Source organism: Xyrauchen texanus, chromosome 12 (genome assembly GCF_025860055.1).
Source record: "Xyrauchen texanus isolate HMW12.3.18 chromosome 12, RBS_HiC_50CHRs, whole genome shotgun sequence".
NCBI lineage: Eukaryota > Metazoa > Chordata > Actinopteri > Cypriniformes > Catostomidae > Xyrauchen > Xyrauchen texanus.
Window position 1 is genome coordinate 1,886,697 of NC_068287.1, and position 15,433 is coordinate 1,902,129.

Genomic DNA, 15,433 nt, shown 5'->3' on the forward strand with positions numbered 1-15,433 from the left:
ACTAAACCATAACTTATGCGACAAAGTGTTTTTTTTTTTAATGGAAACGGGCAGAAGGTGGCAAATGTCCAAACAAAAATTCTTTCATTTTCACTTTGATGATTTTAGGCTATAGACTTTGGAATTGTTTGTAAAAAAAATACAAAATTATGAATTAGCTCCATCTGAAATGAAACTTTAAATACAATGTGATTTAAAAATTAGGTTTAAAAAACAAAACAAAAAAAACAATAGATATAAACCACCTGATAGAGTTTGGCAGTATGACCAACATTTTTGGTCATTGATTATACATTTATGCTGGAAATGTAATAAAAAGTGGGATAATCCAGTGAATTAATACTTTACAAGTTAAAGTTGTTTCAAATCATTTCGTTGTTGTCTTAATATTTTTATTAGGAACTTGATAGACGGAAACCAAAAGATAGATTTTTCAATGCGAATTAATAAATTTGGCATAAATGCATGTTTGAAATTAGTTTAAAAAAAATTATTAAAACATTGAAACTAACATTATAAAAACAGAATGACTATTTGCACTAGGTGTAAATAGCACCTGCCATACAGTGGGGAAACTGCACTCCCAAGTTTTGCTGCAATAGAGTAGTGTGTAAAGTTTTTATCAAGTGGACATCCCAGTTCTATTCCCCTCCATTTCCCCATCCTTTATCCACTCTTAATATTTCCTTTAATACTACTTGTCATAATAAATAAAAAAAATCATAAAAATGTTTTTTATGGGAATTTGAGAGAAAGATTGATGTGGGTAAAATTAACCAAGATTTTACCATAGTAATATTGTAATAACACAATAAACACACTGCAGAGATACTGTATATTAGTATTTAATTAGTAGTGCAAATATAATCTAACACTATTTGCACTCAGTGCAAAGAAGATGCTTTTTGGTTCTATTTATACTGTGTTGCCTTATAAAAAGGATAGTTTTGACTATAAAGACTCAAACATTTTAATAATCAGATACTGTTACTGACTTTCAATTAAGATAATACATTTTTAATTCATTTCTTGGGTTACACATTTTTTAAATAATATTATTTAAAACATGAATTATGTTCATATACAGTACATGTCTCTATACAGCTAAAGTGCGAATTTAAGGGAGAAATGTGCTGGAAGGAATGTCTAGGTTACTGATGTAACCTCCGTTCCCTGATGGAGGGAACGAGATGTTGTGTTGAAGAATTGACACTAGGGGTCTCTCTTGAGAGCCTCGGGCATCTCGGAACTTGAGAAAAGGCCAATGAGAAATTGGCACAGAATTTGCATGTCCCTCCTCCGGACATATGGGTATAAAGGGAGGGAATCATGCATCTGTCCATTCAGTTTTTGCACTGAGGAGCTGAGAATGAGGTTCGTAACAGTGGCTCGGTTCAGTGTTGTGGCCAGGAGGACACAACATCTCGTTCCCTCCATCAGGGAATAGAGGTTACAACAGTAACTTAGACGTTCCCCATTCAAAAGCGTACGCCGCCATGGCAATTTGTGTACGCTACCGTCGCAGTGCTGTCTGAACGGATCAAGACGTGCTTGCCCTGAATCAGCGGGTGAAACCTCTACAGGGCAAGGAATACAACCAGCAACGCTAGGTAGTTGATGTGCCAACGCAGTGGGGGCCCTCTCCAGGAGCCAGCGGCTGCGTGCCCGTTGCACATGGTGCCCTAACCCTGTTTGGAGGTTTCTGTGGTGACCAGAACGCATCTGGACACCTGCTGTAGGGGAACTCCTGTCTGCAGAAAACAGAAGTCTGCCCAGGGGTTGAAAGTCTGGCAGCAGGCGGGGGTGATGAACATACTGTGTGTGCCGTGTAGCCATGCCCATCTTGGGACTCGAGTCTGGAACCAGTGCTGAAGCAGTCTCATATGCATTAACCCCAGTGGCGCGACCGCCGTGGAGGATTCCATATACCCCAGGAGCCTCTGGAATTGTTTTAGAGGAACCACTGTGCCTGGCTTGAACAAGGTGAGGCATTTCAGCACTGACTACGTGTGCTCGTTGGTGAGGCGTGCTGACATTGAGACTGAGTCTAACTCCATGCCGAGAATCTGAACCGGGGCAAGCTTGCTCTTTTCCCAGTTGACCTGAAGCCCTAGACGGCTGAGATACCTGAGCACCTTGTCCCTGTTGGTGCACAGTAACTCTCGGGCTAGGATGCGCCAGTTGTCGAGGTAATTAATTATGCGGATGCCCACTACCCTTAGCGGAGCAAGGGCTGCCTCTGCAACCTTTGTGAAGACACGAGGGGACAGGGACATGCCGAAGGGGAGGACCTTGTACTGATATGCCTGGCACGCGAACCGTAGGAAGGGTCGGTGTTGAGGCAAGACAGAGACGTGGAAGTAAGCATCCTTCAGGTCTAACGCTGCAAACCAATCTTGATGCCGGCTGCAAGTTAAGATGTGTCTTTGCGTGAGCATTTTGAACGGGAGTTTGTGCAAGGTCCGGTTGAAAACTTGCAAGTCCAAGATCGGTCGTAAACTGCCGCCTTTCTTGGGTATGATGAAGTAAGGGCTGTAGAAACCCCTCTTCATCTCAGCTGGAGGGAAAGGCTCTATTGCGTCTTTGAGTTTAAGTGTCACAATCTCCACATGCAGGGTTGTGGCGTCTTCACCGAGGTGAAGCGGACGCCACTGAAAGGGGGCGGGGGCCTGGCGAACTGAATCGCGTAGCCGAGTCAGATGGTCCTTGCCAACCAGCGCGACAGGTTGGGAAGTGAGAGCCACGTGTATAAGCTCTGTGCGAGGGGCACCAAGGGGACCATCGTTTTCGACGTACCTGGCGAGGCTTCGCAGTGGGGCGGGGCAGATAGTGTGGCGTCAGGAGGCAAAAGCGCGTCCCGAGGCTCTGGTGCTGAGAGAAGTCTCAAAGCACTTACCTCCCTCCACACACCCGGCAGGGGGCGGGTTAGTGTCTGAGGAAGAGGTCCCGTGTAGGTGTCCTCAGAACTTGTCAGAACCGGCCAGCCGGGGGACAGCAGTGACGTGTTCGGAGGCGAGAGGTCCGCGTCCGAGGTGCCGGGACTGCTGAAGTGTGGTACCGGGTTGCCGTGAGAACGGAAGAGATTCTCCTTCAGTGGTTCTCCTTCAACGTCTCGTTCCCTGGGTCATCTGTCTCAGGAACGCTTGGGAGCCTTCCGGAACTACACAGGGGGCGGAAGAGCATCTTTATAAAGACACGTCCTGAAAAGGACATTCAACGGCGCTGTGTATTGCTCTTTTAGAAAAAAAATAAACTCTTTTAAGAAATATTCTCTTTTAGAAGTGCTGTTGAAGCACCCAGGGGCAAAGCTGCACTGCCGTGCAGAGAAGGAGAAAGCCGCTGATATGCGCCGTAGATCCAACAGCATACGCTCTATAGAAATGAGTGGAACAGTAAGTGACTGCAGCTCGCTGATCACACAACCGCTCGCTCCGAAGAAAAAATCTCAATGGACAGATGCATGATTCCATCCCTTTATACCCTTATGTCCGGGGGAGGGACATGCTAATTCTGTCTGCCAATTTCTCATTGGCCTTTTCTCAAGTTCAGAGATGCACGAGGCTCTCAAGAGAGACCCCAAGTTTCGCTTCTTCGACACAATGTCGAAGTGAGCAACGGGGGACATCATATCTGTGTTTATTATTTTGAATTAATTGTGCAAAAAACCTAAACTTTTCTTACTTTCTAAAACACTTTTCACAGAAAAGGAAATAGTATTGTGATTGCTTTTGATTAAGTAATCAGATGTCAATTTTCATTTCACCTGGCCACCATACACAGTACTGCTTCACCTTCTCTGTGAACACAAGAGAGTGAGTTATCCAGGGCTCCACACCCCTGCTGGCCACAGCCACCCTCATTACCAACAGGAGCCAGACTCCACCTCAGTGCAATAAAAACCTGCCAAACCTAAAATTCCTTCAGAAATCACATTGAATGAAAACTTTCAATCAATGACAAAAGTGATACAGATAACAGCAGTTACACGGCACAGTAGAGATGTCGATGATGGCATAAAACATTGGAAAAATAAAAGCAGGTACAAGATATTGCAGGCAAATAAATCACAGTGTAAGAAAGTTCTCCCACAAACTGCCTTTAGCTAACAAGACCCAAAACAGTCTCTAAAGCACAGTAAAATTCACAGTGAGGAAATAAAAAAATCCACAGCCTGAAAGGAAAACAAAAATCCACTATAAGATGCAAGACATTAATGGAAAATTTAGCACACAGGTTATGAAATAAAATGATGATGACATGTTTAGTGACAGGAATATTAATTTGCAGCTTAATCCAATTATTGAGGGAAAAATATGTCACTAAATATTGGATACAATCCCGAGAGCAAGGTTTGTTCACTGTTATGTCTTAAAAGTATTTAATAATTGACCTGAATCTTAACATAAAAAAACAAAACAAAAAAAAAAAAAACATCTTTGTTCATGTATAACTTAAATTCTGATACTGGCTGGACAATATGTTTAATATAAACACAGATATGATGCAGAGGCACAATTTATGTGTTTTTCTTACCAAAACTTAACTTTTTGCAGTAATATAATCAACATAAAAAGGACAGTTTCCAAAAAGACTTTACAAGTGTGCACTTTGCAGTTTGCACTCTAGAGGGTGTGTGAGCACTGGATTGAGATGGTCTTTTCCTCTCAGAAATCCTCTGTAGTCAATACAGCAAACATCAGCAGAATTGAGTATGGGGCATACTGTGACATCACTTCTTTCTCTATGGGAATGGAAATTCTCTCCAGTCACTTGAAAACTCACACCTGTCTGCCCTCTGATCCAGCCCGAGCCCCACTGTTTGTTCGGACCACCTCACTCATACTCGCTGTTACCATAGTCAGGCGTTACAACACTTTGATAACGGAGGTTCAGAACGTAACCTTTGGCTTCTGCTCTCCTGAACTATGTCTGGGGGTACTGGTGCTTACCAGCTGGTGGTGTCTAAAGTCTTTGCTGTATACAGTGTTTGGGAGTAGTTAACTAAAATTTGTCTAGTGATGCTACAAACTTGACAACATTTTTCAGTAGCATGGCAGTATTTCAGCTATTTTCACAATAATGCATCTTTTTCAGCAACAAGCTACGTTTTCCAACGAGTAGCAATGTAGCATCACAAACCGCTATATTTGTCACATTATATTGTGAACGCAGCAATGGAGCCAAGGGAGTGATCAAATACATTCACCTCTCACTCTCATGGAGCGCTGTGAAAACCAAATAATTTAAGTGAATCTTTTTTTTTTCTGGATAGTTCATGTAAATGAACCAGTTAAAATCAATGTTTCCCTTTTATTAGACTTTGGGAACTCTAAATCATTTTACAGTATGAGTCAGTTCTTTTGGTCGGTTTATGTATAAATGAATAGTGATTTCAGCCCTGTTACCAAATTTTGGTCATCCGGCTTTCACATTGGTGCCCCCACCCCTTGTTGATGGTGCCCTAAGCAATCGTCTAGTTCGCTTATACCTAGAAATGCTCCTGACTGATTTTCTTGAGAACCTGTGCAGCCTTTTGAGGAACATTGTCTTTTTTAGACTGATTCAGTTTTATAAAATAGGGTGTTTCCCAATTGTATTAGTTTATATTAAGATATGACCAAAATCGTATATCACGATATGAGTAATTTTATATCACAATAACGATATACACCGGTGAGCCAAAACATTATGACCACTCAGAGGTGAAGCGAATAATGTTGATCATCTCATAACAAGGCCACATGTCAAGGTCTGGGTAGAATAGATGGTAAGCAAACAATCAGTTCTTGTAGTCAACAAGTTAAATGCAGGAGAAATGGGCAGGAGTAAAGACCTGAGCGACTTTGACCAGAGCCAAATTGTTATGGCCAGACGACTGGGTCAGAGCATCTCTGAAACGGCAAGGATTGTGGGGTGATTCCGGTCAACAGTGTTGAGTACCTACCGACAGAGGTCCAAGGAGGGACAAACCACAAACCGGCGAAAGAGTGTTGGGCTTCCAAGGCTCATTGATGCATGAGGGCAACAAAGGCTATCCCATATGGTCGCATCTGACAGAAGGTCCACTGTGGCGCAAGTCACAGAAAAATATAATGATGGTTACGGGAGGAACACACAGTGCATCGCAACCTGCTAGATATGGGGCTGCTTAGCCGCAGACCAGTCAGAGTGCCCATGATGACCCCTGTCCACCGTTGAAAGTGCCTACAATTGGCATGCGAGCATTGGAAATGGACCTTGGAGCAGTGGAAGAAGGTTGCCTGGTCCAATGAGTCCCATTTTCTTTTACATTACTTGGATGGCCGTGTACATACGCAGCATTTCCCTGGGTAGTGTGATACTCTGGTTAATGTTCTACTGGGAAACCCTGGGTCCAGCCATTCATGTAGACGACAATATGACAAGTGCCACCTAATTAAACATCATTGTAGACCAGGTACACCCCTTCATGGCAATGGCATTCCCTGATGGCAGAGGCCTTTTTCAACAGGATAATGTGTCCCGCCACACTGTTCGGGAATGGTTTGAGGAAAATGATGTGGTTCAAAGTGTTGCCCTGGCCTCCAAATTCCCCAAATCTCAATCCATTTGAGTGTCTGTAGGATGTGCTGGACCAACAAGACATTTCCACTGCGCTCAACCTTGCAACTTACAGGAATTGAAGGATCTGCAGAGTCCATACCTCGCTGGGTCGGCACTGTTTTTGCGGCATGAGAACAACAGCATTTTAGGCATGTAGTCATAAGGAGTCTCATGAGCATATATCACAATATAGTTTTTTTTTTCTATAAAAATGTATAAAAATGGGTTTATACTATATTAAATAACATATTTGTAATGCCTATTTTTTGTCATTTCAAAACAATTGGTATAAGATAGAAATAAGTCATTTTAATGTAATAAATCTTTAATTCATTATAATGGACAAATAAAATCTTAATCTCATAAAAATCTTTCAACATTTGATTTTAGTAAGTCACCACTTCAAAAAGTCTGGGGGACTGAAATATTACTGAATCCCAGGAATGACTCATACATATATTTAAATGAATGTATTTAATATTTTTTACTAAATACCTTTATATAAAAAAAATATACTAATTTAAAACATTTTTAACAAATGTAATGATACTACTTAAATATAAGTAGTTAAGTACTTTTCACAAAACAAGTAAGACAAAGGGGAATAGTCTGTGACAAGGAAGCACTTCTTAAGATTATTAAAAGGCTAATAATAATATTAATGGTGATGATAATCATGATGTTGATGATGATGTAAACTTTCATAAACAGGCAATAGAATAATAGTGTTAGATTACCATAGCCTCTACTTTCACATGAGTGTGACAATCACATTGACTGGCTGCTGCTTTATAAATAAATATATGTGACCAGGCATACAGAAGTAGCTGACTGTTAACACGTCTCTACGCTGTGCTGTTATCTATCCGCTGTGCAGAAGAATCAACAAGCCGCAGAGAAACTGATTCATCAATGTTTCAGATGCTCCATTTCTGCACATCTAGAGAAAATAAAATTCAGAGGTGGAAAGTAACCAATTACAACTACTCTTGTTACAGTTTTTGAGTACATTTTTAAAACATTTCTACTTTTTTAAGTATAAATAAATAATAGTACTTTTACTTTAACTTGAGTTGATTAAAAATTAAGTATTCAACTTCGCTACAGTTATTTTCCCCCATAATAACAAAGTACAAAAAATACATAATATATCAGAATTTTGTGAAGAAGAAAGTTATAAGCACTAAATCTGTTTATAAATTAAAATGCACGGTGTGCAGAATGATGGAAGCCTGCAGGGCACAGCATCATGTGCCCTGCAGATTTCATAAACTGCTGCCGGTGTCCTTTCTTCTCTAGCTTCTCCCAAGACTTTCTGCCTTTTCACTATACAAGAACTGTAATATTGTGATTTTCTGCATATTTAATTTTATTCTGGAAAGGAGCCGTCTGAACACGTTTAACCACTGATCAAACTTCACTTGTAGACACAGTTAAAATATTGCCTACCTTAAAATAAGGTAGGCAATGTTTTAACTGTCTAACATTAACAATGTAGTTTGAGATATATGTGGGGATACTTGCTACTATATGTCTAAAACAAACTTTTAAATACCTTAAATCTCAGGCTCCATTCCTGTTGTTTGATAAATTGCTACCCTCCTCGGTTAAATGGGGAAAAAAACTACTTTATGATCACAGAAAATGAAGAAACAAGCTGTGCCAGCAGAAATGTCCTTGTCACCAATGGATCTAAACCAACCTAGCGTTGGGCGCTCAACTCGGGACATGGATGGACGTTTGGACGGCATTGAAAATCAGCTAGATGCTATATCCACTCAGTTTCTGAAATTCCCGAAACATTTTCCATAATCCACGAAATGTTTATTCAAAATATCCTCAAGCAATCCCGTTTAACCGAAACTGAAAACAGAATCTCTACCATGGAAGATGCTTTCTACACTGGTTAAAATGGTGACTCAGCTTCAAGCCAAAGTGGATGACCTAGAAAACCATGGAAGATGCAAAAATTTGAGAATTGTAGGTTTACCCGAAAAGGCTTGCTCAATTTCTGAGGGAAATTATGCCAAAATGGCTCGACCTCCCATCCAATCTCAACCTTGAAATTGCGAGAGCGCACAGATCAAAACGATTAAAATTGGCCATTCTTTTCTGTACAAATAATCCTGGATAACACTCATGTTTAGAAATTACTGGAGTAACTTTTGCGTTTCTCACAATGGGTAACTGTGGAGCGGAGGGGGGCGGGGCCGGGTCGGAATATCGCGCGCCCGGTCCCCAATCGGCCTGATGAGGCGCGCGAGGCATAAAGGCGGCCGCTGCCGATTGTTCGAGAGAGAGAGAATTACGGGCATGTCCGTCGTGTGTTTGTTTAGGTGTTTTTGAGTTTTCATTAAATTATTATTTATGTTGACAAGCCGGTTCTCGCCTCCTCCTTGCCCATCCTTTAACTGTTTTACATTGGTGCTGAAACCCGGGAAGGAGGAGGGATGCCCGTTGCAGAGTCCTCGACACTGCCGTCCACCCAGGGGAGCGCCGCTGCCATCTCCCGGGTGACGGAGTAGCCCGACCGCCCGGATGCGGGGTACGGCCGTCGTCCGTGGGGCAAGTGGGGACTGGATACCCCGACCGCCTGGAGCGAGGGAGCCGCTGCCGGGGGCGGAGGAGTGCCCTGCCGTCCCCAGAGACATGGAGGGGTCAAGGGAAGACCGTCGTCCGTGAGGGGAGGAGGGAAGAAACTCTCCGACCGCCCGGAGCGGTAGAACCGCTGCCGGGGGCGGAGGAGTGTCCCCATTTGCCGCCAGAAAAGCGGAGGCGCGTTCTACCCGCTGGGGGTCGACGGTTTCACTCCGGTTCGCCCGGGTTTGTAGCGGCTGTCGTCCGCCTGAGTGTGGAGGAGTGTTTGAGGACCACGCGACGGTACATCAGAGAACCGGTGAGTGAGCTTTTTCTCTCTCTCCTCTCTCTCTCTCCCTTTTGCACCGTGTTGGCCTTTTCCCTCGCCTATTTTGTTGTTGTTTGTCCCCTTCTGTCTCCTCCCAGGGCGAGGAAGGCGGGGATGACCACGCGAGATACACCCCGCCCCAGGGATGGGGGGGTGTAAGTCATGCCGGTGGCACCCCGGCCTGAGATAATGCCGGGAGGAATGTGGAGCGGAGGGGGGCGGGGCCGGGTTATGGCATGTCCGTCATGTGTGTTTGTTTAGGTGTTTTTGAGTTTTCATTAAATTATTATTTATGTTGACAAGCCGGTTCTCGCCTCCTCCTTGCCCATCCTTTAACTGTTTTACAGTAACTTTCTGAACCTTATGTTAGTAGCTGGTATAACAGTTTTTTGCTTGGAAAAAAATGGGGTACAGAGACCTAGGTTCAGGGTTATTTGGTAGGCCCTGTCGTTTGGGGACAGGGCCAGGGCTGGAAAGGAGGAGGGTGATTTTCTTTTATTACTTGTTCCTGAAAGTTAAAAACTCAGGCAGTTAAAGGTGCCTGTCATGAATTTGTGAGCTCCTCATGCACCTCCGGGAAGAAAGGGACCGGAGCACTCCCTGGACCAATCATTAAGCAGCAAGGGTTCAGGGCGGGGTGGAGGGGTACACTCCAGCCTGATGCTCACAGTGGCCAGGGCAAGCATGACTGTCGCAACGGGGCGACCGCACCCAAAGTTGGGAGCCCCGTCGAGTCCTCGGCGTCAAAATGAGCCAGCCCACTCTCCGATGCTGCAATCAAGAGCTCATCCGCTTCGCAAGCCCTGAATGAGATCGCACACTTGCCCATAGACGAGCTGGCGATCTCATCACAGAACTCGACCAGAGCAAATGAGCATCCTGGGGAATGGGAGCTCCGTGGGGGGCTACCCGGCGGAGGGACTCCTATTGGAATCCCAAATCGCGCCCAGTGCTAACCGACATGTCCTCGTACCATAGGTAGGAGGTGGGGAGCAGAAGTTCCCTTCGACGAAGGCAAGCCGTGACTGCAACGTTGCCATGATCATGTCCTTGTAGTGAGGACATGACCTGTCCACGAATGCTGTCTCCACATGGGCAACAGCCAGGCATGTGTGGCAGCGTTTGTGGCCATCGGAAGCGGACAGATAAAGACTGTAACCAGGAACTATACACAAACGGAAAGGCATCTTTAAAAAGACTCTCTCCATGAGTGCCACTCTTTCAGAAGGAAAATATATAATTTTAGAGGAGAATATCCACTTTTAATCTGCTGAAGCACCCACCCAGATAGCAATAAGTCGGCGGGCCGCTGGCGGTGCTCCGGCGGCAGTAGAAGCGGCAGAATGGCGATATCGCAAACACGTTTGACGGTGCACCGCCGGCGGCAGCCGCTTTTTAAAAGCGGCAGCCACCTTCCTACCGCCTTCGTTCCGCGGCCGGCCCGCTGGCCATCCGCCGTTCCGCCGCCGTTATATCGAAGGCGGACCTTCCGCGGAGCGTCGGAGGCAAACGCTTTTTCGAGCGATCTGCTGCCGCTTATTGTATATATATATATATATATATATATATATATATATATATATTTATAGCATGCAGTTTATCAAGAATAATGATTGATCAAACCACACAAATTTCCATTTGGCGTTTTAATTCCACATTTCAAAGTACAGTAACTGTCATTGAATCAAGATGTCAGATCACTGAAATATAAATAACAGAAAAATACAAACATTATATATACACACACACACAAAAGAACATGCAGGTTTCCAATTCAATTTTGGTAATAAATTTTTATTTATTTTAATAATTGTTAATAATATAAAGAGGTCAGCTCTGGGATGAAAAGAATTACCAGTAAACATAAGCAATGAGGATATTTGGTACCAAAGAAAGTGCAGGATACCAAATAAATTGAGGTATAACATCATATTTACAAGTCATTTCTAACAATAGGTTAAGTGGTAATAATTTAGAGTAAAGCTCTGGAGTAGAATATACCATTATAACTGCAATGCTGACCTGTGGCACAAGGATTTACAAGCTATATTTAACAATAGAATAACAGTTAAGCACTGTGACGGAATGAAAGTAGAATATTTGGTACTAGTTAATGTGCAATATCAAGTATCAGAGGTATGAAATAGGATTTACAAACTATAATAGAATCGTTAAGCACTGACGGAATGAAATAAGCCAATACTAAAGTCACGGTAAGTAGAATATTTGATACCAGATAATGTGCAAATATCAAGTATTAGATGTATAATCTAGGATTTACAAGCTATATTTAAAAATAGAATAGTTAAGCACTGTAACAATGAAATAAGCAGCAAATTGTATATGAAATAATTGAGATCTTTGGTATCAAGGAATGTGCAGGATAACAGGTATAATATACATTTTGACATTCAACTTACACATGACAACAAGTGGGAATAAAAATAATTAACATCAGAAAATCTGGCTGTAGAGAACACAGCCAATCAGAATGTCTGGAGAGGTTGGGGACTGCGTGGCGTAGTGGGCTAAGAATCACCGGTTTTCCCCGACCTCCAGAATGAGGCAGTGCAAATTAGCATATCTTCAGTGATTCCTCGTGCGCCTGTATAAAAGGACAAACCATCCCATATTCATCCAAGGAGCTGCCCTCAAAGCAGGGTCACGAGAGAGAGAAAAAAAAAAAAAGCAATTTCCACAGTGAACAGCGTGGATTGGGTGAGTGTAGTCTGACACTTTTAGCAGGCTTTTTTAGGGGTCTTGATGTTACTGACTGTAGGATAAAGAAAGGGTTCCAGTTGTCAGTGATGCTGGGGTGTCAGTAGTCAGCCTAGGTTTAAGGGGTCGGCTGTGGGTCCCTCTCAGCTGTGCGGCACCTTTTTCCACATTCTTGTTCAGATGCTCCTTTCAGGTAATGCGTAACGTTAACCTGGATCGCCTCATCAGTGGCATCCTGGGTTGCCGGGTTCTTCCGGATGGCTCCTGTAGAAAATAAAGATCTGCATTCCATTTGAATGGCATAAGGTCATACACATCTACTTAAATATAAAAAAAATATCCAACTTACTTTGAACAATGGTCTTCAGGAACATGTCTCTAAAACATGCTTTATCCCCTACACCAGTCCAGGTTGTATTGATGGAAAGGTGATTAGAGAAGATACTCTGAAGCATTCACCACACGGTTGTCTTTAGGTCCCTCCCACATTTGATTGCCAAAAACCGAAGCTGAAAATACAAAAAAAACGTGTTACAAATTACATTTCTCTGAAGCTTCTCATAAATTTAAAATGTGACAGGCTGTGGATTCAGACTGTAGAATATGCAGTGTACGATCTTAATTTTACTTTTTAGATTACCCTATGGCGTTATAAACGAAATCGGCACACTTACAAATCGTTGCTGGAGCTCTTTATCCTGCCTCAAACTGTTGTCAAGCAACGCCAAATCTGGCAGGGATAACTCTCCAACAGACACATTGGCACTGAAATGTTGCAGCATAGCATTTTGTTGTCCATGCTACGCACAACATCGCCTAACTCTCCAAGACGTCGCAGCATTAGGGTCTGATCTGCATCTACAGGGGTTCCCAGAATAAAAGAATAAAGTAGTCAGTCCTGGTCCTTCAACTACTAAACTATGACATTTATATCTAGGTCTACTACATGTACAGGTGGCCCCAGTGGGAATTAAACCAACAACCACAGGTGTTGTTTGCAAGTTGTACCTGATTGCCCAGTGCGAGCAAACGTCTTCAACATTGTCCCAACTTGCTTCACTTGCTCTTGAAGTGAGCCGCTGTCACCTGGGAAGTAACAATATATTGATTAGCAATACACTAAATATAATAGTAATATAATATAACCACAATTATCATACCAGTAACTTTCCCTGTAATTTCTATCCACAGTATGTTATGCATGGCATACAAGTTCATAATGAAGAACCCTTATGATAACATCAATTTCATTTTTTTTTCTTTGAGGCAGAATAATTGTTTGTAAAAGGGGAGGAAAAAGAAAATAATGAAATATTGGTATACAGATTTTGGTTGCTATATCATACTGTACAGTGAAATTTGCTATTGTTATATCATTCCCTACTCACCTGAAGGACGGATAGATCAGGCAAATCTCCAGTCAGGCCTTTGTAGAGTGTGTGCTCCTTTGAATAACACTTTCATGAGTGGGAAGTGGCATATCCACAGGTATTTTAATTCAAACATGCAACATATTTTAATAAATCTACAATATTCAGCCTTTACCTTACACCCTCGGTTGTTGCTCTACACTTTTATTATATTAAATACTTATTTATATAGCTTGCTCACTGTATAATCATGATAGCCTAATACTTATAACACAAGATTGCATCTTAAACGAATGACTGAGTTGAAAACTTGAATAAGAACGCATTTTACACAGAGGGACCAGCTAGGGAAACTTACCTGCCTACAATAACTGTTTTCATTTGATTTGAGTTACATTAAACATGAATAACCTTAGCCGAGTCCCCAGGAACATCGGGCTATTAAAGTAACAAGCCTATAACTGCAGTCTTATCAATTCTAGCTTCACCATACACTCAAACTGTGAGGTTTATCTGCTTTCCTCGTGGACCTGTAGCACAATGCCTTGACAGTGACTTCACCTGTGCCCTGATCTTTATTAGAAACTGAGAGGAGAGCAAGTTAATATAATTTGTATTACAATTATCACAAAAATTAACAAACAGTCTGCTTTAAAACTAAGAAAAAACAAGCTTCTATACTAACGTTACATTAAAAATGAACACATGGCGAACTAGCTTAGCCGCTATCTGCTGGCACACCACATTAAATTAAAATACTTACCCTTGTAGTTGTGCAGATAACTCGATATGTAGAGTTTAAAGCCCTTGTCCCTCTTGCTTGTCAGAGCAGGGGACCAGGCATCAACAATGCGATGAACATCGCTGACGCGTATTTTCGGAAGATTCTGGAGACATCGAGTGAAAACAGACATTTTGGGCGACGCGCAAGTAAACCGGAAACAGATATGGCGACAGCGGAACTTCACAGTTCAGTCTTTGTATTGTGTTTTAGCAATACATTTTTAACATTTATAATGCGTTTAGATTTTTTTTATTGCCTTTACAGGGACTTTAACACTTTCTTAAACATTTGTACAGGTCATAATTGCAAAACCTGTAAAAGGTAAAATAACAAAAAAAAATCGAGGTTGGAAAAAATTTAGACATAAACGAAATTTCTGCTTAACTGTGAAACCAGAGGATAATTTCGCTTTTTCATTGAGTTTATCCTTCACGTCAAAACAGGGATTTTCATGTTTATGATAGATATCACCATGGTTGCAAATTAATAAAAAAAATTAAAGTATACCCGTGATTTTGGCCATGTTGCAGATGTCTTTCACTGTTCACTGATACAGGCATTGGTGAAAAGTCTAACTTCATCAATTTATTCTGCTAAATTGTTCATACCATGAATTAAATATCTATTTTAAAACCTAATCAGAATCATAAAGATATTCTTTTTGGTTTATTGGTGCATGTCTCAAATGCGCAGCAATCAAAGAAATGTAAACAATTTTCAAGTGCATAAAATAATTCAATATATTTTACATATATTACTGTATAATCGCTTCAGAGTTTCAAAGTAATTTAAATGTCATTTCCTAAACCTTACCTTATCATGGAATCAAGAGTCAAGCCTCTGTTATAAACCCTAATGGCTTTGGAGCAAAAATAATAATAGCCAACATGGCTGGTCGATTTTGAGAGTAGAAATCCTTATATTTCAAAGCGGCTTGCCGCCAGCCGCCCGCGGTCGATCAGCCCGAGGCAACCGCCAGAGAAAATGAAGCGGGCGGCCCGCCAGCTTTTCGCGGGCGGCATCTCGCAAGAAATGGGAGTGACGAATTCGGCGGCAAACGTTTCATCCCCGCCA

General features: G+C 42.1%; 1 long non-coding RNA gene across 1 annotated transcript; it reads right to left on the minus strand.

Annotated features, from left to right (window-relative positions):
- Positions 1–11,329: 11,329 nt before the first annotated feature.
- LOC127653369 (uncharacterized) lies at positions 11,330–14,710 on the minus strand. Its single transcript, XR_007971794.1, has 4 exons — positions 13,214–14,710; positions 12,880–13,063; positions 12,555–12,714; positions 11,330–12,469 (listed from the first exon to the last, which is right to left on the minus strand). It is a non-coding gene; the product is annotated as an uncharacterized LOC127653369 (long non-coding RNA).
- Between the last annotated feature and the right edge of the window lie 723 nt (positions 14,711–15,433).